This window comes from Pteropus medius, unplaced genomic scaffold (genome assembly GCF_902729225.1).
Source record: "Pteropus medius unplaced genomic scaffold, Ma_sr-lr_union100, whole genome shotgun sequence".
NCBI classification, from domain to species: domain Eukaryota; kingdom Metazoa; phylum Chordata; class Mammalia; order Chiroptera; family Pteropodidae; genus Pteropus; species Pteropus medius.
Window position 1 is genome coordinate 5,788,569 of NW_024344240.1, and position 27,968 is coordinate 5,816,536.

The 27,968-nt window shown below is 38.3% G+C and overlaps 1 pseudogene; it reads left to right on the top strand.

The window, feature by feature from the left end:
* The first annotated feature begins 10,391 nt into the window (after positions 1 to 10,391).
* On the top strand, positions 10,392 to 10,510 carry LOC120607594 (uncharacterized; annotated as a pseudogene).
* Positions 10,511 to 27,968: the final 17,458 nt, after the last annotated feature.

Consider the following 27,968-nt stretch of genomic DNA (forward strand, 5'->3'; position numbering starts at 1 on the left):
CTTGTCTGGAAAGGTCCAAAATAGACTACACGACTTTGGAAGAGAAAAAGAAGGTCAGAGGACTGGCATTACCTAACTTTAAGACTTAGTATAAAACTACAATAATCAAGACAATATGGTATTAGCAAAAAAACGGAGTAGATTATGGGAGTAGAATGGAAAACTCAGAAACAGACCAAAATAAATATAATCACATCACATATAATCTATCACATCAATAGGCTAAGAAGAAAAATCACATGATTATGTCAATAGGTGCAGAAAAAGCATCTAGAAACTTTCCTGCTAGGATCAGAAACGAGGCAAAGATGTCTCCTCACCACTCCTTTTCAAAGTCATACTAGTAGTCCTAGCTACTACAATAAGACAAAGAAAGAAAAAGAAAGTGAAGGTATATAGATTGGGAAGGAAGAAATAAAACTATCATTGTTTTGACAAAGGAGCAAAGGCAAGTCAACAGAGTAAAGTGTTTTCAACAAATGTCTGCAACGATAGAGCTGGAACAACTAGACATGCACATGCCAAAAAAAAAAGAAAAGAAAAGAAAAGAATTCAGACACAGATTTTACACCCTTCACAAAAATAAACTCAAAATGCATCATAGACCTAAATGCAAAATGCAAAACTATAAAACTCCTAGAAGACAACAGAGGAGAAAATCTAGGTGATCTTGAGTGTGTGAATGACTTTTTAGATAAAACATCAGAGGATTGGGGGTAAAGGAGGATGAGCACATGAGAATTGGGGGGAGGGTGAGCAGTGAAATACTCTTTATGATATTATAATGGGAGAACATGTCATTTGTCAAATTTCATAGAAATATATCACCAAGAGTGGACCCTAGTGTAATCAATGGACTTTGGGTGATAATGATGCGTGGATTATAACATATGTGCCGCTCTGATGCAGATTTCGATAGTGGAGAAGACTGAGTTATGTGGGGTGAGAGAGTACATGCGAAATCTCTGTACCTTCCATTTCATTTTTCTGTGAAACTAAAACTGCCTTTAAAAGGTCTATTTTCTTTGTAAGAAAGGGATGAAGTCTGTTCCTGCACAAAGAAAAATATTTTTCTTTCTGCTATGACATCTCCGACGTCTCTTGAGAAACTTTAATCAGATAAAATAGTGAAGCAAACAACAAAATTAAAGAGCAGCTATCAATCATCTAATTTTTCAGGTGAGCTCATGTACTAGCAACCGCTGTCACATAAATATGTTTCTCTCTTTATCCAAAAGACATAATAGTATTTTTCAAATCGTTTACATGTTAGAAAAAAGATTTGGAAAGTTGTTTTTTTTTTCAAGGAAACATTGGGTAGAGCAACTCAGATTTCTAGATCTCTTTACTGTTACCATTTTTACAGTCTCTGATTTGTTGTGTGCATAAAGAATCTCTAGAATCACATCACATATAAATGTTTAAAATCCAGTATTTCCAAAACTAATTTGACCAAGGATACCTTTTTATCATGAAGCATCAAATACCACCCCATAGGTGATTAGTGTTCCAAGAAAAGTCCTTTGGAAATTCTGACCAAGAAATAGCCATCTATTAAATTTATTTTATTAAAGACAGACAGCAAGAGCTCACTTTTGGATATATCATAGTACAATGACAAAGGTTTAACTCATTGGAAATAAGTAGAACAGTATCACCATGAGCAAAATAGTGACTCATCAGAAACAAGAGACAAAAGAAATAGTTATAGTGATAGATTCAATAGAGGAAGAAGTAATGTTCCCATCCAATTCCTGCCTTTGTTCAAAGCTCGGGCTTTAGGCAAAGATCAGTGATGTCTTATAATCTATAAGAAAAGATCAAATAACTATGCTATCAGGTATTCAAAGTACTGGAAAAGTGTGGACCTTACCAGAGTTAGTTGCAAATGTTGGTGGGTATAAATATCTGAAATTTCTTCCACAACACAAGCTTCTATGTTCTCATAATAGTTGTTTTCTGAAAGAAGACAAACCAATGATATTAACTGAAATATTAACTGAATATTAATCAAAGAGAAAGAAATCATTTAAGATGATCTATACTGTGTATTTCTAAAATAAGACCAGTATGTCTCAGCCGTGGCAAGTGACAAAGCCCAGGTGCGGAGTGCTTTAACATTTAAGGTTCCAGCACAGACCCCTGAGAAGCAACAAATCCTGCCAATGATGGGGACCTTAACAATGACTCTCGCTTGTTTCCCAACACAAAATGTCTTGGGCTGAATAGTGTCCCCCTAAAATCACATCTTCCCATAACCTATGAAGGCACACTTACTTGGAAATAAAGTCTTTGCAGATATAATCAAGCTCAGATGAGGTTGTACTGCAGTAATGTGGGCTCTAAATCAAATATGACTGATTTTAAAAAAAATTTTAAAAAAATTTATTATAAAATCCCTATTTTAAAAAAAACCCTATTTTAAAAAAAAGGAATTTTTGGACACAGACACACATGGAAAGGAGAACGCCATGTGAAGTCAAAGGCTAAACACTGGAATCTCTATTAGAGTGATACATTTATAAGCTAAGGAATGCCAGGGTTGCCAGAAACCACTAGAATCTAGAAGAGGTGGAGCAGATTCTCCTTCAGAGTCCCTAGAAGGAACAAACTCTGCTTCGATTTCTGACTCCTGGCTTTCAGAATTGTGAGACAACAAATTATTGTTGTCTTAAGCCACCCAATTACTTGTACTTTGTTAGAGCATTCTTAGGAAACTAAAAAAATCTCTAATTTGTTTTATAAAAATATTCTCATCTGCCTGCTGTATTTTCCTTCTAATTCCCTTTAACTAACATTTGAAGAACTCTTGCGAAATGTGCCCATGTATGGTGATTTTTAGTATGTGAGTTACCTTTCGACTCCACTCTCCCACTCCTACCAGTTATTTTTGGGACAGGGAGAGATGCATAATTTACTGGAATTTCAGAGAGCTAGGTCTGTGTATGTATGTGTGAGCCTGAGTGTGTGAGGTTGCACACACCCTGAGGCCATCTTCCTTTTCAAGGCGGGAGGCTTGAGCTTGCTCTGGAATAAACCCAGACACAGGAAGCTTTCTCATAACTTATTTCACAGAAGATGGACTCTATTTTTATGCCACCTCTTTGCTAACATCTAAGAGGTACTAGTTTTTGTTGTTTTCATTTTCTCTTAAGTGAACTGATTACCAAATCATGATTTTAGGGGCCAAGAAGATCTAAATTTAATAACACTCATTGCTGATAACAGCAATGAAGAGTCAAAGTATTTAAAGGCCAGAGGCTACAGATGCTGCAGATAGCAGAAGCACAGGGACTGTGCTCTAATTCCCTGGGAGAAGCCTGAAGCTGAATAGATTTCATGATGACTTTGCTCAGGAATCCTGTTCTCCCACTGAAAGTGCTCCAGCATGTTTGGTCAGAAGAAAAGTTTACAAGGAAACTTTGGGAATTGCTATTTATAATCCAGATGCAGATTCAAAACAATGAAAACCATTTGTTTTGTGTGGGTTTTTTTGTTTTTTTTTTTTTTCAGTCTGAATATATGACATTGAAGCCTGAGGAATTGAAAGACCTCCCAAAGGTCTAATTTACAATATCCTAAAGGTCTTTGGAGAGTTTTACTTGTGATACAGTGCTTCTGGAAGGAAAAAAAAAAAAAGACTTTTACATTCACACTTAGAAGCAAGTATAATTATTCCATTAGTAGTATCCATATAACCTCACCCCAAATAGAAATCTCAATTGTTTCATTTAATATTATATCATAACAGATTAATTTTAAAGGGTGGATGGCAGATTTTATTTTGGGTATTTTGTAAACAACTTTATCATGGGAAAGAAGGAATGAGAAATATCTTTTTTGAGCATTTTTCATAATCATTTTTAGATATTTCAAATCTATTATGGAATAAGGATAGAAGGAAGGAAGGAAGGAAGGAAGGAAGGAAGGAAGGAAGGAAGGAAGGAAGGAAGAAGGAAGGAAGGAAGGAAGGAAGGAAGGAAGGAAGGAAGGAAAGGTAGGAGAAAAAATTAAGCGATTAGTAAAAAGTACTAGAAACAAAACTGGTAGAATGAGGAACAGAATCTGAAGCCCACATCAGAAATAGTTGGCATTTTTCTATGAAATCAGAAAGATGAAGCCACTTGCTATTTTGACTACTGAAGGATGATTGTTCCTGAGTAGAAAATATATGCCTTTTGTCATGACTACCTTTTTAAGCAAAACTTTCAAATTATTTTATCTATTTTGAAAATAAATGCAGCAAAGTTGATCAATAAGATAAAAAAAAATGATTCAACAAACTAACCAAAAATATACTCCAAGGACTAATAAAGTAAGTTACAAAATAGTCAACAGCAAGAACTATAATTTATGGATTAAGATTATTTTGGTTTGTTATTCTCTGACTCATGAGATTATGTATGTGGGATGCGTGATACATAAAAATACATGTGTCCAACACTCAACAAAATGGACCCCCCACCCCAACTAGTTTGTTCCAGGTGCATAAAAAACAACGCCTGGGCCCTGCAAGAGAGCCAACGTGGAAACTGGAAGAAAATCTTCCACTTGTAGAGCAACACAGGTTTCTTCTGGCATCATTTCAAATGAAAAATGCAGTCACAAGTGATATTGGAAACCAGAGCACACAATGATGGCCTGTGTAATTCTAGTCCTCATGTGGTATGCATTTCCCAAAGACTCTCCAGTATCCTTGAAGACCAGCAGTATAGAGAAAAAAAGAAATCACCAGAACTATGTGGTAGATCTAAAACATGAGAAATATAATTTTCTTAATTTCTTGTGATTGTGAATAAGCAATAAAGTTTACCCTTTCCCTTTGGGTGTCTTAAAAACATTCTTTCTGTTATTGTTAACTAACCAGAGAAGAAAATTTTGGTGTGTAATTTTTATTGAGTGTGATATTCTGTGGCCACAAAAAATGAACTATTCTGTTTAGCTTGTTTGCATTAAGCCTTGAAAGAAATCCAGTGTAAAATAAAAAGCATGTCATTCCTCTTTCATTCATTTTATCCATTTAATTTATTTGATTAAAAATATTGAGGAAACCTACTAGACATATGGTTAGTGTTGAAGTTCTATAATAGATATATTCTAAATATAGATAATGAGTTCATTAATAAAGAATTTCTATTAAAGAACATAGAGGAACAATTACTATAAATTCATATCTCAACTTAATAGCAGTTTTCTTATGAAATTTAAATTACTGAACTCTATTATTTGTCTTAGTCAAAATGGCATTTCTACAAAAGTTCTATTTGCTACAGCCAGCAAGTTGGGGGCAACAAAAAGAAGATGAGAAATTTTCCTTAAAGGTCTGAGATTCCTATGCAAATGAAGTTGGTATGAGTCAGGCTCACTGAAGAAGAGGCAATAGAGTTATTTCCATGAGCTGGAGTAATTCCTTATAAAAATGTGTCTGAAGAACAGGGTCAGTGTGACCAATTTACTGTAAGCTTTAAAAAATTCATTCTAATGTTATGACTCCATTTATTTGAGCCACCTCTAAGTTCTGAGGTCAACTGGCATTTGCCGCCCAAACACCATTGAGTTTCCTTAAAAGAGGCCAACGGTCTGTCATCTATGATTTCATAGCCACTCAACAGGAACATCAGAGAGAATGCTAGCTCATTTTTAACATGCTGTTTAACAACCAGTCACCAATGAAGAAAAACTTCAGATGATGCATTACATGAACTTAGGAACTTCTAAAAACTTTCATCCTCATTTGGACTCAATTTTTTTTAGCTCTCCTTTTAAAATAATTCTTTCTTAAAATTTCAACCTATGTGCAACAGAGGTCTCAGCTGGAATTTAAACAGTATTCACTCTAGACTCAAGCATGTCTGGGCGTAACTGAAGGATTGGTAAGGTGAGATTGCCAGAATCTATTTATATTGATTGCCAACCAGCCAACTGGGGGAAGAACTGACACTAAGAAAGTGTCGAAGTGAACACTCTTAGGTGACAGACAGTAGGCAAATGTCGAAAGATAGAGGTGATTCTGAGGACTTGGCTGAGATTTGACTCTTGGCCTACACTCCATGGATGGATGCCTGAGTCTTAAGACAAAGACTCAGTGAAAGCTGAAGGAGCTGTTTCTACGTAATCTCTGTAACATGTTTGAGACCACCAGATGTCTACAACATCAGTGCTGAGGGCAGCCATGGAGCTGGCACTGGTGTTGGGCCACAGAGAGTCAGGCAGCATCGTGGGCAATTAATGGCACTGGAAATTTGGGCGGCAAATGCCAGTTACCTATAGTGCTCTCAGAGCCCTCAGCCTTAGGTGTTGATGTCCATGAGGGCTCAGCAGCCCTCAGACATCTGGGACATACACAATGCACTTAGAGGGCACCCATGACAAAGCAGCCACCTTTGCCATGGGCATTTACATCCACAGCAATAGAAAAGAATGTAGGCAGACAGTACATCATATCCAAGAAGCCCAGGCACTTGTTGCAAGAAGGCAATAGAAATAATCACCCAGGATTTCCATTTAATTTAACTATTGTTAAACAAAGTATCCAAAAATTTAGTGGCTTATGGAGTATTTACTATTTTTAGAGATACTTTGGGTTGCCTACGACTCAGCTAGATGGTTCGATTTTAGTTATTTATTGATGAATAACAAACTACACACAGCTCAGTGGCCTAAAACACACCTACCTTAATTTCTCACAATTCTGACTGATTCAGGCTTAGGTAGATGGTGGGTTCTGCTTGTTTTGCTTGAGGTCTCCCATGACATTGAAGTCAGAAAGCAGGTGGATGGACTTTCTTGGATGGTTTCACTCACATGTCTTAAGCTTAGGCAGGGTTGGTGACAGTTGAGCTTAGCTGGGCTGATGGGATGGCGGAGACTCTCATCTTCTTTGTGTAAGTCTCATGGCCTCTCCTTCTCCACAGAGCTTCTCCCAGCAGTCTCTCCACATGATCTCCAGCACCATAGCTGGACTTCTTATGCTTTCATGAGTGTCTGAAAAGAAAAAAGAGAATTTGCTGAGACCTCTTGAGGCTCAAATTTGGAACTGACCTAGTGTCACTTCTACCACATTCTATGGGTTAAAATAAGCCACAAAGTCAACTTAGATTCAGCATGGGATGGGAAGTACACAGGGTGTGAATACCAGGAGGCACGGTTCATTGGAGGATGAATATTACAACTTTCAAAATAATTTTGCCAGAATTCCTACCGAGCAGGTGGGAATGGAGCCAAAGAAACATTATTTAATGGCTATTATTCCATCATTGGAATGATAGGGCCTGGAAAAAAGAAAAATTGGCAGAGGACTGAGCTGCCTCAAAACAGTATGTCAGCCTCTCCCAACCCTGCTATACACAAATGGCTCTTGACTGCCTATGTCGGTGTCATTCATTTGCAGAGCAAGAAAGCCCGTGTCTTGAGTTAAAACATTCATATCTGTACCTTCATTACCTTTCCCTAAGTCTCCATTACACTCATAATTAGCAACTCTTCACAGAGCCCAGAATGACCAGTAACTAGTTAGAAGCAAAAATTTCTAGTAGTTATCCAATTCCATGCATCCTTGAGATTATCCTGGGATAATGAGTTCAACTCCAGATGTTTAATTTGAACTTGATATTGGCCAGTGTGCTCAGGGTGAGATTAGGCATTCTTCCTCCACTTTGAATGCTTCTGGGTAATTTGGAAAAATTCCAAAGATCTTGATCTCAGGAGACCTCTACAGACCAGCTTAGTATGGCTCAATCTTTCCATGATTCAGGCCTTTTATTCTTGGTTCCAATCCAGAGATGTCACATAATAGGACCTTCTAGGGTCAGAAATGGCTGGACTTATCTTGGAGGTGAAGGGATGGGTGTGTTGGGAAAATGGTTCTTGACTGTGTTTGTCTTACACTCTTGATAATTTGCTACAAGTATTGGACTCTCTCTTTCCCCAAAATGCACAGTATAAAATTTTAGAGATCTCCTATATACCTTCATAAACTATCTAGGCTTATTCATAAACCATGAACTATTAAAGCCTCACAAAATACATAGTTAAGAGTACCTGCTGCTGAAATATCTCCCTCTCTGTTTGCTTGTTCCCCACTTCCCTCTCATCTTATCCTGAGATATAAAGAAAAAGAAAATTAAATATAAGCCCAGACACACCTTTGGTTAATGTTATTCTCTCTCTCTTTCTCTCTCTCTCTCGATAGGTAGATAGATAGATAGATAGATAGATAGATAGATAGATAGATAGATAGATAGATAGATATATAGATACCTGTATGACTATCCCAATCTTTCTCCTAAGCCAGGACTTCATATATTAAACAAATAATATCTCATTCAATGCTTGAGATCTTACCCCATTCCCCCCACCTCTCTCTACACTAGTCTGGGTGCATGGAGAGACACAGAGTGTATATAACTCATGACGAGGAAGAAAAGCAGAATCCAGCATGGTACTTTGTTGGTCTCTGGGCTGGTTCACTTCCTGCAATGCAAGTTCTTTGTTGCTCTCTGGGGTAGGTCATTTCTTGCACTGAAACGCTGAGATGCCCCTGGACCCACCTTGGGAGTCCTGCTGGCATATGATGCTCAGGTGGGAAGCTCAGGTGGGAAGCCATCTCACTTGGAGTGTTGCTGGCATTGTAGACCTCTCTCACTCTGCCATATCTCCATCTGACCCTGGCTTGGGTATCCATCAGCTCAGCCCTGTGTCCCCATGACCCGTCCATTGTGACAGATCCTCACTTTTAGCTAGCTGCTGGCCTGCTCTCCCCTTCCCCTTTCGTGTACTCATGGTAACCCAGCTGCCATCATTTCACCTGGAAACTAAGGGTGACTGGGAAAACCAAATGCCAGGCTCTGCCCGCCTGACCAAGCTTCCCTGTCTCTCTCACGGACGATGCTGACCCCATGATGGCCAGCCCCCAGGTAACTGTGTGGGGCTGTTTGCCAGGCAGTCTCCTCTGAAAGCTCCCAAAATGAACACGGGCCCAGGTCCTCAGATCTTCAGAGTCCCTTTTAACCTGTCCCGTGTACCTCCTCTGTCCAGAGACGTTCCGACACAGTGCTTGTTTCTTGCCTCTCCCACCTTGGTCTCATCCCCCTGAATGTCTTGGGCTAGAAGTTGTGGGTTTGCTACTTTACCTCCCTCCATATCACATTTTCAGCTTATCCATAGCATCAAATCGCATAGTCTAGCTAGCCGTCTGTCGTAAAAGGGTATCTTCTCTGCACATATCAGAAATTCTTTGATTAGGAGGTCTTCCCCATGGATATTGAAAATTCTGTGCTCCTTGTCATCCAATCCTGGCTTTTGATATGCTAACGCAAGTTAGAAAATCCACTTTGACAAAACCTGACTCTTCAGCAAATTGCCTTCTCTGAACACAAGCACAAATGTAATTTGACGAAGCTGAGAAATCTGTAACTTGTCCCAGCAGGTATGGCCCTCACCTTGAAAGACTAACCTCCTGTGCTTCTGGGGGGATGACCCCACAGGACAATAAGGTTTGCTGGATCTTTTTAAAAAGTAGTTAAATGTAATTCTTTTTTACTGAAATGTTTCCATAAAAAAGAGGACAGGGCCTGGTGACACCTCTGAATTTAAATTAGCAGCTCAGAGGGAATGGAATTTTCAATAATAAAAATGATAAGAAACAAGCTGTTATAAACATTTGTGCGACATCTATTGAAATTTTTGTTGCTACTCGTCAGAGCATTCTTTTTTGTGGTTCTTCCATTTGCCCCATGTAGCTCATCAAGATGAGTCTAATGGTTCCACCTAGACTCTGAAAGCCTCATCTGAAAATGCCATAAAGTTCAGAAAACTGCATATACAACTTCTCAGGAACATGGAAAACTATGTCAAACATGTTCAAAACAGGGATACCTCTTAAAGCATTTTCTAAAAATCGGAAAATAAATACCTATGAATACAATAAAAGTATTTTCTATTTAAGATTTTCCCCTTCATTTCTTTTTGAGTAAAGGAGGTGTATTTGGTGATGTTGCCAACTTCTACATACCCATGAGTATAATATAAGCTATATGTGCAACACTTATATTTGAATTCCCATAGCAGCTCCCCACTTCTCTTTCAAATTAACTCTAAATTTTGAATAATGAAGAGGGAAGGAGTTCTAGGTTTAAAGTCATAAAAATGAAGGTTTCAATAGTCGATGTTCTGAAATACAATTGGACTTCTCTTTATTTAGAGGGGATGAAGCGTGGACTAGTCGACAGCTGACTGGAAAACTCATCTATAAGGGACATGAAAGTATCACGGGAATAAAATGCATATGGTCCCACTTAACCAAGTTTCTGTTATGGCTCCTTATACAGCTATAATATGCAAGTTTGTCCCAGACTTTATTATTTGAGTAGGGAAAAAAAAAATACTAGTGAGTCTACTGCTGTACCACCCTGAATAAGGTGTATTCCGTCTGATCTCGGAAGTTAAGCAGGGTTGGGCCTGGTTAGTACTTAGATGGGAAACCACCTAGTAAGACCAGGTGCTGTAGGCATAAACAATAAAAAATAAGGGATTGTAAGCTGACAAGGTCTTTGCAATCTGTGAAGTCAACCAACGGTTGCCTCACTTGAAAAAAATAAAATAAAAAATAAAATACTAGTAAATAGTTTTATACGGGACCAGAAAGGCCCAAATAGCCTAAGAATAAGCACCCTGGCTTCTCTGAGACCAGCCACCAGGTAGTCATCTAAAATTGGCTAATGCAGAGTCAGCATTCTGAAGTCAAATATGAAATGGAAACTCACCTTGTTAATGATCGTTTAAAGCTAACACCTTGCATAAGCTCTCCAAGAAGCTGTTTAGTTCAGGAAAAATAAAAATGACAAAGGAGGACTGAAAAGAAATACAAATTATTCTGCAGATATAAAAGATCAGACAGAGTAATAGATGTGTTTTGAATAATGCTTTGTAACGATATCCATACAAGCTACCCCAATCTCCTTGTGTTTGGATGAGTAATACCGTCTAGTTCTAGTGACAGAAAAACAGAAATAAAAGATAATTTCAAATAAAATTATAATGTAATGTTCAGTTGAAGAAATAAATCACCTATTTTAAACATAAAGAAGTATATACTTTTTATTAATAAAAAATTAATTTCTCCCTTTCTCAACTAAATTTTGAACAAAAATATTACAAATCATTGCCCTGACAGCAGCCTGCCCTTGTAAGTTCCATTATCAATACCTGGGAGGAGGTGATGTGAATCCATCCTGTCCATCCTCTCCTAATTTCCACATTGATGCCATTTGGACCTGTTCCTTCTTAAAGCTAGATGTTTTCGGTCTACTAATGAAACCCAAGAGAATCGGCACATTTTGAGCTTAGTAACTTAAAATTTTCAAGTCCTTTTAATTGCAAGATTGTCAAGCCACACCCACCTTCCCCATAACATAGAGGAACACTATGCTATATTATTTTAAAATTGATTGTTATTCACTTTAAGCTTAGCTCAGAACCGCAATTCTAATTGCTACATGTTTTGTGTCTTAGTTATCATCTGAGATATCATTCGCTCCTTCTAGCATTGTGTTATTTGCAAATGTGAAAATCAACATGATAAAATAGAAAATCACAGGTTTGGGGGTCACATTAAACTGGGTTGGCATACTATCTCCCCCCTACTTTCTACCTGCTTGATCTTGCTTAATTTCTCATCTTCTCTGAGACCGCTTTGCAGGGTCAATGAATGCAACAGAGATAATATGTATAAAAGCGTTTATCATGCCCCCTACAAAACAGACATTTGCTAAATAAGAAGTGATGCTGTCATCCTCAATGGTACTGTTCAGCAAGCCTTTTCTGTCTACATTTAATTACGTGATTAAAATGTCGGACAAGAGTGGAGCCCTCTGGCGTTTCACAAAAACAAACAAAAAAACTTACTCTTACGTCCAAAAATTTACTCCCAAGGCCAAAAGACTCAACCTAGTCATTTAGCTATTGTTTGCTGCCTTGTCAACTAAGACTCTTCTAAACTGCTCTCTTTGTCCCTATCTGCAACCTGCCCCCACAGCCCCCTCTCCTCCTCCCCACCCCCCCGCCCACACACAAACAGCGGCTCATAGCAAACTCACTTTGTTCATTAGGATTTCAGTAGGAATTTGGGGAGCATGCCTCCATCATGTCAGGGAGAGTAATGCGGTAACTAGAGGTACACGCCTGCTTTAAACGACTGGCAGCAGCTGCCTAGAATGTCATGTTGAGAATGTTTCTGAGGCTGTGTTTGGACTCAGAAGGTTGCTATGACTGGTTAGCAATGTCTCTTCTGTGTATAGACATGTATGTGTGTTTGCCTTCCCAATACTGAGTCTAACAGTCTGGCAAACATACTAAAAATTCAAAAGCTGTTGCATGACATGGAATTGGGAATGACATGTCACTCAGGATTGTCCTGGAAACTGAATCACCTGCACAAGGACTTCCTGTTTTATTAGTCAGCCTCAGATCCATAAAGAATTAAAGTGTGTGACAGAAAAAGTTGAAAACCACATGATATCAGTCATATGTGGGATATAAACCTAACAAACAAATATAAACCTACAAGCAACAAACAAGCAGGACAAACAAATAGAGACTCATGGACAATAGAAGTGGTTAGCAAAGGGAGGGGGGGAGCAGGGAGAGGGGAGGTGGATGGGGAAAGGGGGTCAAATATGTGGTGACATTAAAGAATTTTTTTTTAAGTTATTGAATAAACTGTTACGTGAGGTCAAAAAAATTAAAATGTGATCTTTGGTAAGTAGACAAACCACTCTGCAAACAATTTTTAAATATTTTAAACTTGGGCTGCCTTATGTTCTCACTAACACATTTCTAAATTATATACCTACTGCACACTGTTGAGTGCTCAGAGAACACAAAGTCATTTTTATAGCAGCCGATGTGCAATAAAGAGAGAGGAAACCCATAGTATACTTTGCAAACAAACTAATACATCTCTGCAATATCAATTATTTAAACTGTTCGCTTGTATCATAATAGGTAATATTTAATACATTTTACCTATATCCTCTCCCTTTTTTCATGTAGCGCATTTAAAGCTGCGTTCATTTAAACAGCATCCCTCCTGCCTCCAACAGAACTGTTTTTTTCTATTGCTTAGGCCTTCAAGAAAGTTACTAAATTGCTTTAGCATATCAATTGATTTCCCTGATTACAACGAATAACCAAATTTGTTTCAATTTATTTTTAAAAATCAGAGAAGACAAATTCAAAATCAGCAGGATCTTTTTAACAAAATGTGGTTTATAAACAACAAACTTACGAAAGTTATGAAAAATAAAAGGAAGAAAATAATTGATTTTGCTGGTAGATGATACAATTGAGTTTCCCCACTGTGAATATTCCTTTCTCAAAGCAATTTTTTTCTTTTTGAAATTGATTATGTGTTTATTTTGGAAAGGAAATACTACATTTGAATATAATAATTAATCTGCAGGATGTTTTTCCCTTTTTGCATAATCTGAGGGCTTATATATAATAAATAGTTTCTTTCTAATAAGAGGATTTATTTCTAAAGTAACTAAAGTTTTCTGTTTCATTTTGATTCAGATTTCATCCATCAAGAAGGTAAATAGCACCTGAAACTTTCTCCAATTTCATGTTCAGGGGCCAGCATATAGAATTATCTGCATGAAAACTTTGGACTTTTCTATCACACTGTTCTCATTTGTCCAAAGTCATATTTTGTGATAATTCCATAAAGGTTCAATTTAATATTAATGCCAAAAAAGCATGTCTTCTCCTTTTGGGGATTTTAAAATACTCCACCAATAAGAGTCAGACTTACAGAGGTGCATGTACAGCGATTACTTCCACTGCCCATAATTACTGCCTGGGTAGGAGAGTTCTGAACAGAGGCCATGTCCTAGAATGTTATTGCAAGCAGAAACCAAATATATATTCAGGCCATTTACAGGAATCTTTCTGAGGAGGCTCAGATCCAAGCCAGCCACTACAAGCCAACATTGTTAGGTTCTTTGACTCCTTGATTCTCAAAAGCTTAGGTGGCCAGTATTTCCTGGCTCCCGCTCTGTGGGACTTGGCCCTCGGCTTTTAAAAGAATTGGGTTGCAAAGGACGGCAGCCCCAGGGGCTGCCTGGAAAGTGGAAGCAGTTTCCACCCTGGTAGCCAGACAGGATACCAGGGGATTAGTTGTGACCGAGTTGGTGCTGGAACCAGTCAGCTGAGGCCTCGTCCGCAGGCTTCCAGCCAGACAGCAAGGCTGCTTTTGTGGGGAAAGCGTATTAGCTGGAGCCTCAATTACTCCAGCATTAAGAGCTTCTCTCTACCTTGATGTGACCTTTTGGAGCAAAAATAATGACCATGCTGGCTCCATCAGCTGGAGGCAAATAATATTCTGACTCTCTCTACATTCTCCCCACACATAGAAATTCATATTGTATCAAACACCTACAACTCACAAATCTAAAGGTGGAAAATCTTCCAACTTGTTCATTACTTGATGATGCACATTTGCCTCTCTGGAAAGAATTTTAAGGATTTGATTCAAGATCACAGAAAATGGAGTCAATAAATAAATAAATAAATAAATAAATAAATAAATAAATAAATAAAATAAAACAAACAAAAAATAAACAGTATTTGAGACTTCTGGGGTGTAATCTTGTCTTACACGTATATATTCTAGGGTGATATCACATTGCGATTGATCAGTTCAATAACTGAGTGTGACCCTAACTGAGCCCTCCACTTCTTCTCTCCCTTTCCTCAGCCCCAACAAAGTCCACAATGCTCCAGAATCTTCTCCAAATGTAAATTAGAGCATATTCCTCCTCCCACTCACACATACGCACACACACACATACACACATGCCTCCAAAGGCTCCACGTGACACTTAGAATAAAATCTCAACTCCTTACTGTGGCTTATCAGACTTTTGAGATTTTCACTATCAACTATCTTTTTGGCTTCCTCACCCCTCACTTGCTTCCTGGGCTCCGGCCGCCCGCATTTTTTTGCTGTTCCCTGAACGGGCAAGTTCAATCCCAACTGGGGGCTTTTTAAAAAATTAAATGTATTGAGGTAACATTGGTTAATAACATTATATAAGTTTCTGGTGTACAACTTTATTATACATCACCTATATATACCCAAAGTCTAGTCACCTTTTACCGTATGTTTGACCCCCTTTACCCTCTTCCTCCTCCCTGCACCCCCCATCTCTGGTAACCATTTTATGATTTCACTCAAATGAGATATAAGACAAAAAGCAACAAAGGAACAACAAAACAAACTCATAGACGCATAGGGCCTTTTTGCTTTCTCTCCTTCTGCCTGGAGCACTTGTCCCCAGATCTCCACATTTCTCATCATTTTCTATCCCCTTATCTTGCTTTTTTTCTCTTTACAGCATGCTGCCCCTCTGACATATTATTACATGTAATATGTGTGTCGGCTGTCTGCCCCACTGGAATGCAAGGCCATGAAAGCAGCGGTGTCATCTCATACAGACTCGTGCCCCTGCCATCTGACACAGCAGAGTGGATGTACAATAAATGTTTAAAGAATAAGTGAATCAGAAAGCTTATTCAAGTTTGGATAAGACTAAACATGCTGCCTGAGCATCAGGCAGTTCTTGGTGGATTGAGACCAGCATTTAGTGGTCACGTGCAGACTCCAAAATTGGTCACTTTGCCCCAAACCTCATTCTGTTTACCCTAGCAATGACACTCCATAACTATGAAATTCTATGAAAGTATAAAGTCTACTTCTCATGTTCTCTTGCGCTTCTCCCTGCAGATTTTCTACCGATTAAACAAGATAACAGAATTGAGGAAATAGGATCATGCACAGTCATTGTGGCCAATATAATTTTTTACCCCATCCTAGTTGTATAATTTTAGGAAGGTTATTAAACCTCTCTGGCCTTCAGAGCCTATTATGGACTGACTTGTGTTCCCTCCCCAAATAGAAGTGCAGATATTGAAGCCCTAACTCGCAATACCTCAGAATGTACTCAGGTTTGTTGATAGAGTTTTTACACAGGTGATAGAATTAAAATGAGATCATTCGAGTGGGCCCTAATCTAACACGACTGATGGCTTTATAGGAAGCGAAGATTAGGACACAGGCACACAGACAGACAGAGGAGCATATGAAGACCCAGGAGAAGGCAGCCATGTGCAAACCATGGAGACAGGCCTGAGACAGGCCTCTCCCTCTCAGCTCTTAGAAGGAACTGACCCTGCCAACACTAGGACATCAGCCTTTTAGCCTTCGGAATGTGGGAGAAGGAATTTCTGCTGTTTGAGCCCCTCAGTTTGTGGTACTTTGTTACAGCAGCCCTAGCAAGCTAATTCAGTGTTCTTATCTATAAAAAGGGAAAAATAACAGTAGATACCTCATGACATCATTGTGTAGACTGAATGAAAGAAAGCATATAAAGATCTTAGCCCTGCTTCGGGCATACAGTAGTCACTTACTTTAACTACTATTGACCCTATTTTACGTGGCCAATAAAACCAATAATAAAAACTTCAAGAGATCCATTTCATAACTGTGGAACAATAATCCACCGTTTAGCAGTGAGGAAAATGTTTCTCCTTTACCCAGAAGAACATGACCTTTCCAGGCACAACGGGGAAGAAGAGCTGAGAACCATTCCTTTACTTTGTAAATGCCTGCTATTCCCTGAGGACACAAAGCTTCCATGAGGACAGGCAATTGGCTATTTGGCGACACGAGACTATAATGTGGTGCCATGTACATAGCAGGAACTCAAATGAAAATGTTAATTTGAGGAACAGACCCTCAGAAGGCAGCCCAGGACAATCCAGGAGGACAGGAGGGAGCAAGGGAGAACAGGGTGGTGGGGAGGAGATACAGTCCTCTCATCATTTTCTGGTTACTAGTGATCATAGAAAGCAAGACGTGGAGGAGCTCCTAGATGTTTCCCTCAATTTCCAGAAAACACAACCAAATGTCAGTCACAAATCTTGCCTAAGTGTGTAAAGTTAGTGGCAAAATTCCATTTTTTTTCCCATTAAACTTTCTTTCAGGAGCTCATTTTCAGAGCATGGTCTGCCTTCAAGTCTGAGAACATGACTGAGGGGTGATTAGAGCCTGGATCCTCAGCTGACGGACAGAGATGGAGACCTCCACAAAGCTGTGTGACAGAACTAAACCGAAGCCATTCGCACTGGAGGCCGCGTCCTGTCGGGCACAGCTCCGTGGTCAGGCTGCTGTGGTTCTAGTCCTGACCTTGTAAAAGTAACTCAAGCTCACTTCTCTTCTGTTTCCATATTTGTTCCACATTTACGCAACCATGCTACCAGAGGGGGTGTTGTAAGAATTAAATAGCAAAAATGAAAAAGAATAGAAAAAGAAAAAAAGAAAAAAACTTGTCATATCTTCACTCTGGAAAAAAATGTAGCATCTTTCCACACATACACTAAATTGAGTCATTCTGAGTTTTAAAGCCAGGGCCACTGTTCTTGCTTCCCATATTTTTAATAAAAAGTTGTGAATTTTCTTAGCACTCTGCAGGTTTTTGATACGTGGGTTCCCTTTCAGAGTCACTGAATAGCTAGTTAGGAATGATTTCACGTAGCCCACACACCCAGACTAAGCACTTACAGAAGCCGAGAGAGACACAGAGCATCCTCCACTTCAGGAAGCATGGCTGGCTACCTACCACTCACAACATGTAGCATAACTGGAAGGCAGGGCGGGTGGTCTTAATTTGTCTAAGGCACCCATGATGCTACTCCCCCAAGTTCTTCTTTTCCTTTTGCTCCGCCCACTTCTATTATCTGTGGGACATTATGCAAGTTACTGTGTGTTGGATGATGAAGTCAGAGAGTCTCTCGCTTCAAGGCCTTAAGTCAAACGAGACTTTAGATACAGGTTTTTCTACAATTACATCTGACAACTGAAATAAATCTGGCATTTAAACTAACATTTGTTTGATTTAGTCCAGTGTGCTCGTTCGTTTTTCTCATAGAAATCTGTGCTGTGAATATTGCAGAGATCAGGGCTCAAATTCTTGAGATCTGTGTGTTCTCAGGTATTTAAATGAAAGGTGCAGCTAGGTAAGGAGTCTTTATTTTGGAAGATCATGGATCATTTCATGAAAGTTACTCTCTGCAGAAGGATGCACATATGTGTGACCCACAAAATTTCACACACAGTTCTGGGCAGTGCGTAGAGCTGCTGAAGACCACCCTGGAGGCACTTAAGGTCATTGGGTCACAGGTTAAGCAGCTTGGCTGCAAAGAGAAGTGTTAAATGGGCACGCACACTTGCAACGTGGAGTATTGCTGCAACATGTAGACCAGCTTGCATGAATTTGAATAGTAAATTAACAGAAGTGCAAGGTTAATGAACATGTTTTTGGAAATTAAAAGAAAATTTCTCTTCATTCATTAGCTAACTCAAGTCTGAATCTGTGGAGTAACCAGACTGTGTTATGGTAAAATGAGTCCCCTATCTGCCCACAGTTAGCCGTGTCCCTGTGATACTTTTTAATCTGAGCTACCCATAAATTGAGAAACTCTCTGTCCCTGGATCAACATAACAAACTTAACCTATAAGACATATAATATATGACAACTAAATAATTGACTCTATTTACATACATGATACATTTTGATTTAAAATCAATCACTATTCATATATTAAAAATAAAACTTTTTTCATGCTTTATTGATGCTTTCATTTTATTTAATAGCATCATACCATAGTTATTCCATAAAACTTAAATATCGCCCTGTGTTCATTAATACAAAATGTTATAAAGAACCTAGATTTATAAGATTACTTACTCAGTTAAGAACTTTGTAATGCCTGCTGCGGTGGAGGTGTGAGCACACCTTTGAGTAGATGACAATGCCCTGGTGTTTTGGCTCACTTTTCTCCATGACGATTTTTAATACAACCTCTACTTAGCTCTACTTTCTCTGCCAACAGCAGTTACTTTCAAAATGTCTCATGCATGCACCTTGATGACTCATAAGATGACAGTTATAAAGTACCAAGAGTATTTTCGAAGAGTACAGATACTTCAGATATAAGAAGCCAAAAGAAGAAAAAAAAATAGAGACTATAGAAAGGAATAAAGAAATAGTCAATCATATGTCAAAAGGAGAATACCACAGTAAAATGTATTTATCTAATGTGCCAAAGACACATGGCATATAAATAAGAATTACGGCACTCAAAACTTCTCAGACACCAAGAACGCAAATAAGCCTGTAAGAAAATGTATAACCATTGGTTAAATCACCTTTTTTATTTTTTTAATTTGAAGCACCCTATTTGATTTCTGAACTTTACTTAATGCTTGGAGTAAACTTTTCCCATTAAAATTTGTAACCAACCTGGTTTCTAGCTAGAGTGATAAGGGTTTTTGCTCAAAATTTTGACTTATCAAAAATCTACATCAGGCAGGAAAAAAAATGGCGTAGATAATAAAGGCTCTGGTGACCAAATCAAAGTTGTGACAAAAACAAGGAGCAAGAAGCAAGGAAAAATCACCTGAGATCTAGAGGAACAAGCCACACACCTGGGGGGAAGTCCAGGAAATTCAATAAATCACTCTGCAATGGCAGAAGGTAGGATGGGGCGAGGACAGGAGGCTGCCTGGTCTCGAGCGACTGAGTGAAACGGAGGCTGCAGCAGCGGCACATGCCTCCTAAAGGGGCCGCATCCACGAACAGATTTTTGTGGTGACAGATCTGCTAATTCTGAGCACCAGCACAGATTCGGCTGCATGCAGGGGCCACCAACGACTTACAGGAAGACATTGTCAGAGCGAAGGCTGAGGCGAATCTCACTCTGTACAGAGTGCTGTCAGTATCCATTGTTCCCTGTTGAGCCCTCTCCACTCCCAGGGCATGGAGTCAACACAGCCAAAGCCATGAGGTCATCAAACTGGATAAAGAGGTCACTCAGCCCAGAGGATTCCCTGAAACCCCACCTCCCCCAATTCACAGCCCAACCGAAGCAGCATTCAGGTATATCCTCAGCGAGTCAGGTGCTTCTTGCTGAGCAGTGCCTAGACTCATACTGGAGGCAGCTGGCCTCGGCTTCTGGTGTGGCCTTTTGAGGCAACTATAAGCACAGCATCTGTGGATTGCTTGCTGAATCTTAATAGGTGGCCCTGGAAGGGTAGAGGCTTGGGCTAAGTTTGGCCTATGGTTGAACCCCTCTCAGGACTGTGCCACTGGACACCTACTTCATAAATCCACACTAATAAGACTGGGAGACTTAGGAGCTTTGCTTAGTACATAGAAACAGACATGGAAAGGAAGCCAAAATGGGAAGACAAAGAAGCAGAAACCATATGACAGAACAGAACAGAGATCCAGAAATAATAGAGTCAAGCCATCCAACAGATGCAGAGTTCAAAACACTGGTTATAAAGATGCTCAAAGAACTTTTAGTAAGTGTAGATAAATTCAGTGAGAACTTCAACAAAGAGATAAAAAACATAAAAATGGAAATGGAAATTATAAAAGGGAACCAGTCTGAAATGAAGAACACGTTATCTGAGATGAGAAGTATATTAAATGGAATAAAGAAAGGAATAAACAAAGTGAATAAAGAAAGGATCAAATTACCTATCTAGAGGTCAGGAAAGCCAAGGACACTCAATTAGAATGGCAAGAAAAAAGATGCTAAGACTATAAAAATAATTTAAGAGGCATATGGGACATTATTCAGGATCAAAATATCCATCTGACCAGCGTATCTGAAGGAAAACATGATGTTGAACAGTTATTTGAAGAAATAATGATGGAAAACTTTCCTAATTCGGTGATGGAAATGGACATAAACCCCCAGGAAGCTCAGAGGATCCCAAAAAGGGATCCAAAGAGGACAACACCAAGATGTATCATAATTAAAATGCCAAAGATTAAATGCAAAGAAAGAATCTTAAAAGCAGCAAGAGAAAAGCAGATATTTACCTACAAGGGAACACCCATAAGACTGGCAGCGATTTCTCAAAAGAAGCTATGCAGGACAGAAGGGTTTGGTACAAAATATTCAATGTGATGAAGACCCAGAATCTACAACCAAGAATACTTTATCCAGCAAAGCTATCATTTAGAGTTGAAGGACAGATAAAGAGCTTCCTAGACAAAAATAAGCTAAAGGAATTTATCACCACCAAGCCAGTATTATAGGAAATGTTGGAGGAACTTCTTTAAGAAGAAAAAAACATGTATCAAAAGCAGGAATGAAGAATGGTAACAACTACATTCCTATTGATAAGTACCTAAAATGGAAAAGAATTAAGTGCTCCAACTAAAAGATAGAGTGGATGAATGGATAAGAAAACAAGACCCCTACATGCTGCCTACAAGAGACTCACTTCAGATTAAAAGACACACAGACTAAAAGGAAAAGGATGGAAAAAGATATTGCTTTGATAGACCTAGAAGGTGTTTAAGTCAGACAGAGAAAGATAAACAGTATATGATTTCACTTATATGGGGAATCTAAGGAATAAAAAGAACAAACTAATCAAAAACAGACTTACAAGTATAGTGGAAAATTTGGTGACGGACAGAAGGGAGGGGGTTTGGGGGGCAGGGAGAACAGGGTGAAAGGTTAAAGAAGTACAAATTAGTAGCTGATGGATGGTTACAGGGATGGGAAGCATGGCATAGGGAATGCAGTTAGCATTATTATGTCAGCTATGAGAAGGGTCAGGGGAGGGAGGGAGCAATTGGAGGGATCATTTTATGAACTATATAGATGTCTAACCAATGTACTGTATACCTGAGATTAATTAAAATAAATAAATTTTTAAAAATCTACATCACATCAAACACAATGGCTAAGGCTCATTATAAAACCATGTGTTTATTAGTAGACTTCACTATATAACCTTCTGAATCCTTTGCAGGTATCAACAAGAATTTACTAAGGATTAGTTGCATTAATCACAATATTTTTTATCTAAATTGTCCTTATCTATCTTCTTTCATTCCTATTTTATCCATGTGAGATAACTAGGGATACATATTACTTAATATTTTCCTTTTAATAAAAAGAATGATAAGAAACTGGGGCACAAAAAGATTCTATTTCTGCCCAAAGTCACACAATGATAGGAACAATACCACACATCTGTTTCCTGCCTTCATGTTCCTTTTATAAGACCAAATTGCCTCCTCACAAATGGATCCAAGAAGAAAAATAAAATCATCTCATAGAGTTTAATAAACAGGGATTTTCCTATTTAGATAAATTTAAAATGATAATTATAAAATCTCATGACAAAATGAGATGATTTTTCAAAGATTTTGCTCATTTCTAAAAATATAAAAATGACCTCAGCTTTATCACAATAAATAAAGCAGAGGTTTTAGAGTAGCAATTTCAACTATCTTCTGAAATGATGTCCTAAATTTGAAAAAAAAATTCTTTTTTCATAGCAAACTCTGATATTATTGACCCACTTCAGCCTCCTGTGAAGTCATTTGAGAGTTGAACCAAATAATCCATCAATATAGAGAAATTACTATAATTGAATAGTCTAAAAAGTAAAATGCCTGCAGGATCTTTTGATCAGAGACATAGCTCATGAAACAGATTTACAAATACTGCTCAATTCTGAAGACTGTAGGACCTTGAGGACAGTATTTGAGCGTTCCTGGAACCTTGGAGCTGGGCTGTACATGTTTTATGTTTCCCTGAATAACGAAGGAATAAAAGTGTTTCTACATGTCTGGGAATATTACTTCTTTCTCTGGTTTCGTCATAATCCATGTTATGTGGTAATCTTTTAGCTACGGAGTGCCTGTCTTATTCAGTTTCTCCTGCTAAAATTATAACCCTTCCTCTGTGCTCAACTCAAGTATAACCTCTTTCATAAAGCCTTTCTGAAGCCATCCAGTTGGGATTAATCTTGCTTACCATATGCCCCCATAGTCCATTTTCTTTCCAGTGAAAGCACTTGTCACACTCTGCTTGGTATTTAGTTTTTGAAAATGTCTCTGACCCAGTAGACTGTGCCTAAAAACATCATTCCTTTTTAATGTTTATTACATTGAATTAAATTGAATCTAAGACCCAACAGATAATTTCATTGAAGTACAAAGAAATATAAAATTTAGTTATTACTCATAGTCTTTCTACATCACACATAGTTTTAATGTTAGTGATAATGTATTCAAATATAAAGAGAAATTTGACTTAGATGTCGTATCTTGGGCCCTAGAATTGATTTCTGCCTTTGACTTATAAGTAAGTAGCTTCCTATACCCCACCACAATGCCATCTGGCAAAGGAGGCTCTGCCTTACCCACAGAAATAACTAGCATAACTTCTATGGCGTTTAATAATTTTATCAAGTATATCACAGGGCACTTTAACAGAGAACTGACTGAGAAAACTCTCTGGATGACAGAAAGAAATCATGATTCATTATCATCTCGGGTGTAACAACACAGCTTTGGCAATCCTTATGAGAGAAGATGCTCAGAATTATGGCTAGTCAAGTGGCTCTGATTAAGAAATTTCAGGCAGAGATGAAAGAACAAAACTTTTTTTCCTATTTTTTCTTTAACCAGACCCAAGAAACTTCTGAATTTCCTAAAAGTGCAGAAGGACTTAGGTGAGATTACTGTCAGAAACACCTCAAAAGTAAACATTCATTTAAAGTCCTGAGGAAATTCCATGGACTCTTTGAAAACACTAAATGGAGAGTCCTGTTTCCAATTTTACTCCAAGTAAAACTTTACCTAAATGAGTTGTCAAGAATCCGCCCTCAGACCCTTAGACCGCATGCCATTTTATTTACAAATATGTGGGTGTGATGTCCATTTATTCTTTTTGCTCTGTTTCTTAAAAACTTTTAATATATGCAATAGTTAAGCCTGTCTTGTATAATTTATGTACCGTTTTCTTCAGCTCTAGAGAGCGAGCTTAATCTGATCATTTTTCGTGTCCTCAACAAATTATCTCAAAAGTCTAGTCACCCGCATGTATGAGCAGCATGAGGCAAGGGCTGTGGTAAGTTGTAAATTTGCTTTTATGTTCTAAATCTCTAATACATGCTTCCAAGTTTGGCTAGCTAAAAAATGCAATTAAAATAACAACCTGTGTCCACTTATTATGATAAATTTGTAATTACATAGTGTAGTACACTGTGCATAAGGTATTTAGAAAAAAACATTCAATTTTCCTTCTCTTTCATTTTATGGTAAATAAAAGACAATTATGAAAATCCATGGGTAAGGCTTTGCACAGAGCTGTATTTCTCAGCTAATCTTGCCTGAAAGAAAACACACCATGATTAAAGTCTTTGAAAGCGGGCATGGGATCAAGTCGTTATAACTGCAGGAAAGGGAACTGTTGCTGGGAGCAAGGTAATGCCACAGAGTTTAACCCCTGGAGGTGTTATGACAGCATGGGGAAAATCTCATGCTGAAGCACTCAACTAATGCAATATATACTTACCTTAAAAGTTAACTGTAGAAGAAAATCAATTTTTACAAATATAATTTCAAGCAACGAAATAGAAGATTCTCTCTCATTCTCTCTCTCTCTCTCTCTCTCTCTCTCTCCCTTCCGCTCTCTCTCTCTCTCATTTCTATCTCTGTTTTCTTCTTTTTTATCTTGTCAGGATAATTGCACGTCCATTAAGAATCTTCAAATTTCTTCCATTATTTCAAGCTCTTCTTCAAAGATACTTCACTGGCAAGGATAATTTCCAATGGAAAAAGAAGTCCTTGCTATCAGGAGATTAATGAAAGGTGACAAATACACATTTGTCATGATAGAGCATGGTTTAGTGTTGGCAAGGAAAGTAAAGTAAGAAACTAATTGCTATATTACTTTTCTAGTCCTGCCATAACAAATTACCACAAACTTGGTGGCTTAAAACAACAGAAATTTATGTTGTTGACACTCTGAAGTCTGAAATAGAGGCATCGCAGGACCACGTTGCCTCTGAAGGCTCCAGGAGAGAACACTTCCTTGCCTCTTTTAGCTTCTGGTGGCTTCAGGTGTTCTTTGGCTTTTGGTAGCATCTCTCCCTTCCATTCTCTCTCCATTTTCGCATGGCCTTCCCTTCTGTGTTTTCTCCTCTCTTGCCTGTCTTATAAAGACACTTGTCATTGGATTTAGGACCCACAAGGATAATCTGGGATTATCTCATCTTGAAATTCTTAATCTAGTTACATCTGCAAAGCTCATTTTTCCAAATAAGGCCACATTCACAGGTTCTGGGTGGACCTGTGAATCTTATGGGTGGAGCCACCATTCAGTCCACTATATTTGTCTTAAAAAAAAAAAAACTCCTAGAAATAATGCTATCTATCTAATACCTCTAAAAGAAATTTGTACTTAAAAGTAAATTAGTTGATTGTGTGAGACAAGAAATTATTTCAGGAAGGTGAGATAGAAGGGAGTTCAAAGGAGGGGCAAGGCCACCACCATGTGCCTGAGTCTCATTTAGTGTCTCCGTCCATAAAAAGCAGACAGGCTCTTATCTCATATGGTTCTTGGGAAAACTGAATGAGATTGTACATGTAAATACATTTTGTCAAGCACACGAACACATTATTGCTAATAAAATGAATGTCAAAATACTTTCACATATATAATCAAATTTCTTATTAATAATCATGTTATCACCTGAGGGTTTTGTACATAGCGGATACTCAAAAAAAGCCTCTGGAACTTTTTGTAAAAAATAAAATTGAATAAATGAATTTAATATTTTCCAAAGGGGCATTCACTGTGAAAGTGCCAAGATTCACATTCTATGAGCTGTGCGCCTTTTGCATGAGTGTGGCCCTGATAGATATCTATTTATCAGAGCTTCTTTCTTGTCATCATCTCAGTAGATCCTGTTTAGGTTCTACAACAAATGATGGATCACAGCTGATCAAAGAGCAAAATAAATTCAAAAATCAGAGTCTCTTCAAAGCCATGCATATAAATCTAATATTACCCATAAAATTCCTTTCAATAAAGAAGAGCAAAGTTCTTTGTTATTTTTCAAAATAATCAACCCATTACTTCCTGGTTATAAATCACAGCGAGATCAGAAAGAGTGACTGTATTCTCCAACAGCTATATAATTTTTCTCATTATATTTTGTTATTCTCTGAGTGGGTGTTTATATGTGACATTATTTTGGCTTAAAATTCATTTTTTTGATAAACATATCTCTGTTCACTACAGGAAAAGTAAATAAGCATTGCCCTTATATAACATTAAGTCTAAGGAAAGCAAAAGCTTGCCTTGAGGAATACTGGAAAGTGCATGTCTCCTGAAGACAGTTCTTTCTCAGAGTCAGAAACTGTGAGTGATTCTGATGCACAATAAAGTTTGATAAACACTGCTCCAGATGTTTAAATCACAGTTGTCAGACCTCACTCTTCACACCCAAGCTCCAGATTCTGTAATTCTGATGTGGGCCCAGTAATTTGCATTTATAACAAGTTCTAAGCTGTGCTGATGTGCTGGTTTGAAGTCCACACTTTGAGAATCACTGTTGTAGAGTAAGGGTAAAGAAAGAAACTACACTTCTCTCTTTCCACATGTCTTCCCTGGAGTAAGTTAATGGAGGGAAGAGGAGAAGACAGTGTGTTAGTTACATTAACAGATGTTCCTCCTCATGAAAGAAAACCTCAGGAGTGAGAAATAAAGGTTCCCTTCTATATCATGTCCTAACCTTTGCTCCCACTGTCCTTCAGTTCTGGAACTACCAGGAGCCAGCCTTGTGAGGAGCACAGAAGGCCACAGAGGGCACTGGTAGGGATGAGGCATTAGCCTCAAATCAATAAGGAAACCAGAAACAGACATACAAATGAACAGGTCTTGAACATATGTGACATGTGGGACACCTTTGGAAATAATTAAAGTAGAAGGCAATGTATGTGATCCCAAAGGTATGTAGGTAAGAACCACAGTCCATAAAGTTATAGCATAAAAGTTTATCTGATGTTATCTTAGCCCATTAGCTTACAATGTCTTTTGTCATTTACAAGACTGCAATCTCTTTGTAGAACAGAGAACACATTTCTTATTTCTATTGTATCAATTGCCATGCTTTATTTGATGCAGACTCATCTTTATTTATCTCATTTTTCCCCAAACATTAAATTGCTCAGCGTATTTTTTAGTGTAAAACTTTTCTCTGGTTTTGTACTGCCACAGAATAATTTCAAAACCCCTTAATTTGGAGCACAAGGTAGTACTCTGTCTTAGACAATTGTCTTAAACTAACATCAGCATTGAGTGAGAGCTTGTTAGAAATGCAGATTCTTGGGCCCAGCTCCGGACTTACTACATCAGAATCTGCATTTAAACAATAACCTTTTACCGCTGGGGCCAATCGGAACCTGGTGGCACCCCAACAGCAGGGAGAGGGATAACATGGCTCAGTGAAGGATCGCAGGTCAGTGAGATTTAGGAAAGAGTTATTAAAAATATATTTTAAAAAGACAAAGCATGCCCCAAGGAGCACATGATTTCAGTGAAGAGCTGTAACAGAGTGCTGTAACCAACAACAAACAGGGCAAAAGGCCACTCGAAAGGCCACAAAAGGGCAGAAAAGAGGAAAGGCCACAAAAGGGCAGAAAAGAAGTGGAAATGTCTGCATTATATCTGGCCATGATGGATGGTTACCAAGGCATTCCTAGGTTATTGGCACATAAGGCCATTGTGATTGACACCTGGCTGCTATATAACTCTTGGCCTAGTGCACATGTGTGTACCCAGAATTCTACTACCATTGGGGGTTCCTTGAACGGCCTCTAGTCTGGGCCTCTAGTCCTTTGTTCCCCCTGTCACTCATGTCTGACTAGCTACCTATCAACCCCTCTGCCTGATTTCTGTACACATTACAGCTTGACAAGCACTACTCTAGATTATTGGCAATCTTTCTTTCTCCTTGGTAATCTTTTACCTATAACTGGTTGGCGCAATCCAGTCTGGGTCACAAACATTGATTACAGATGAC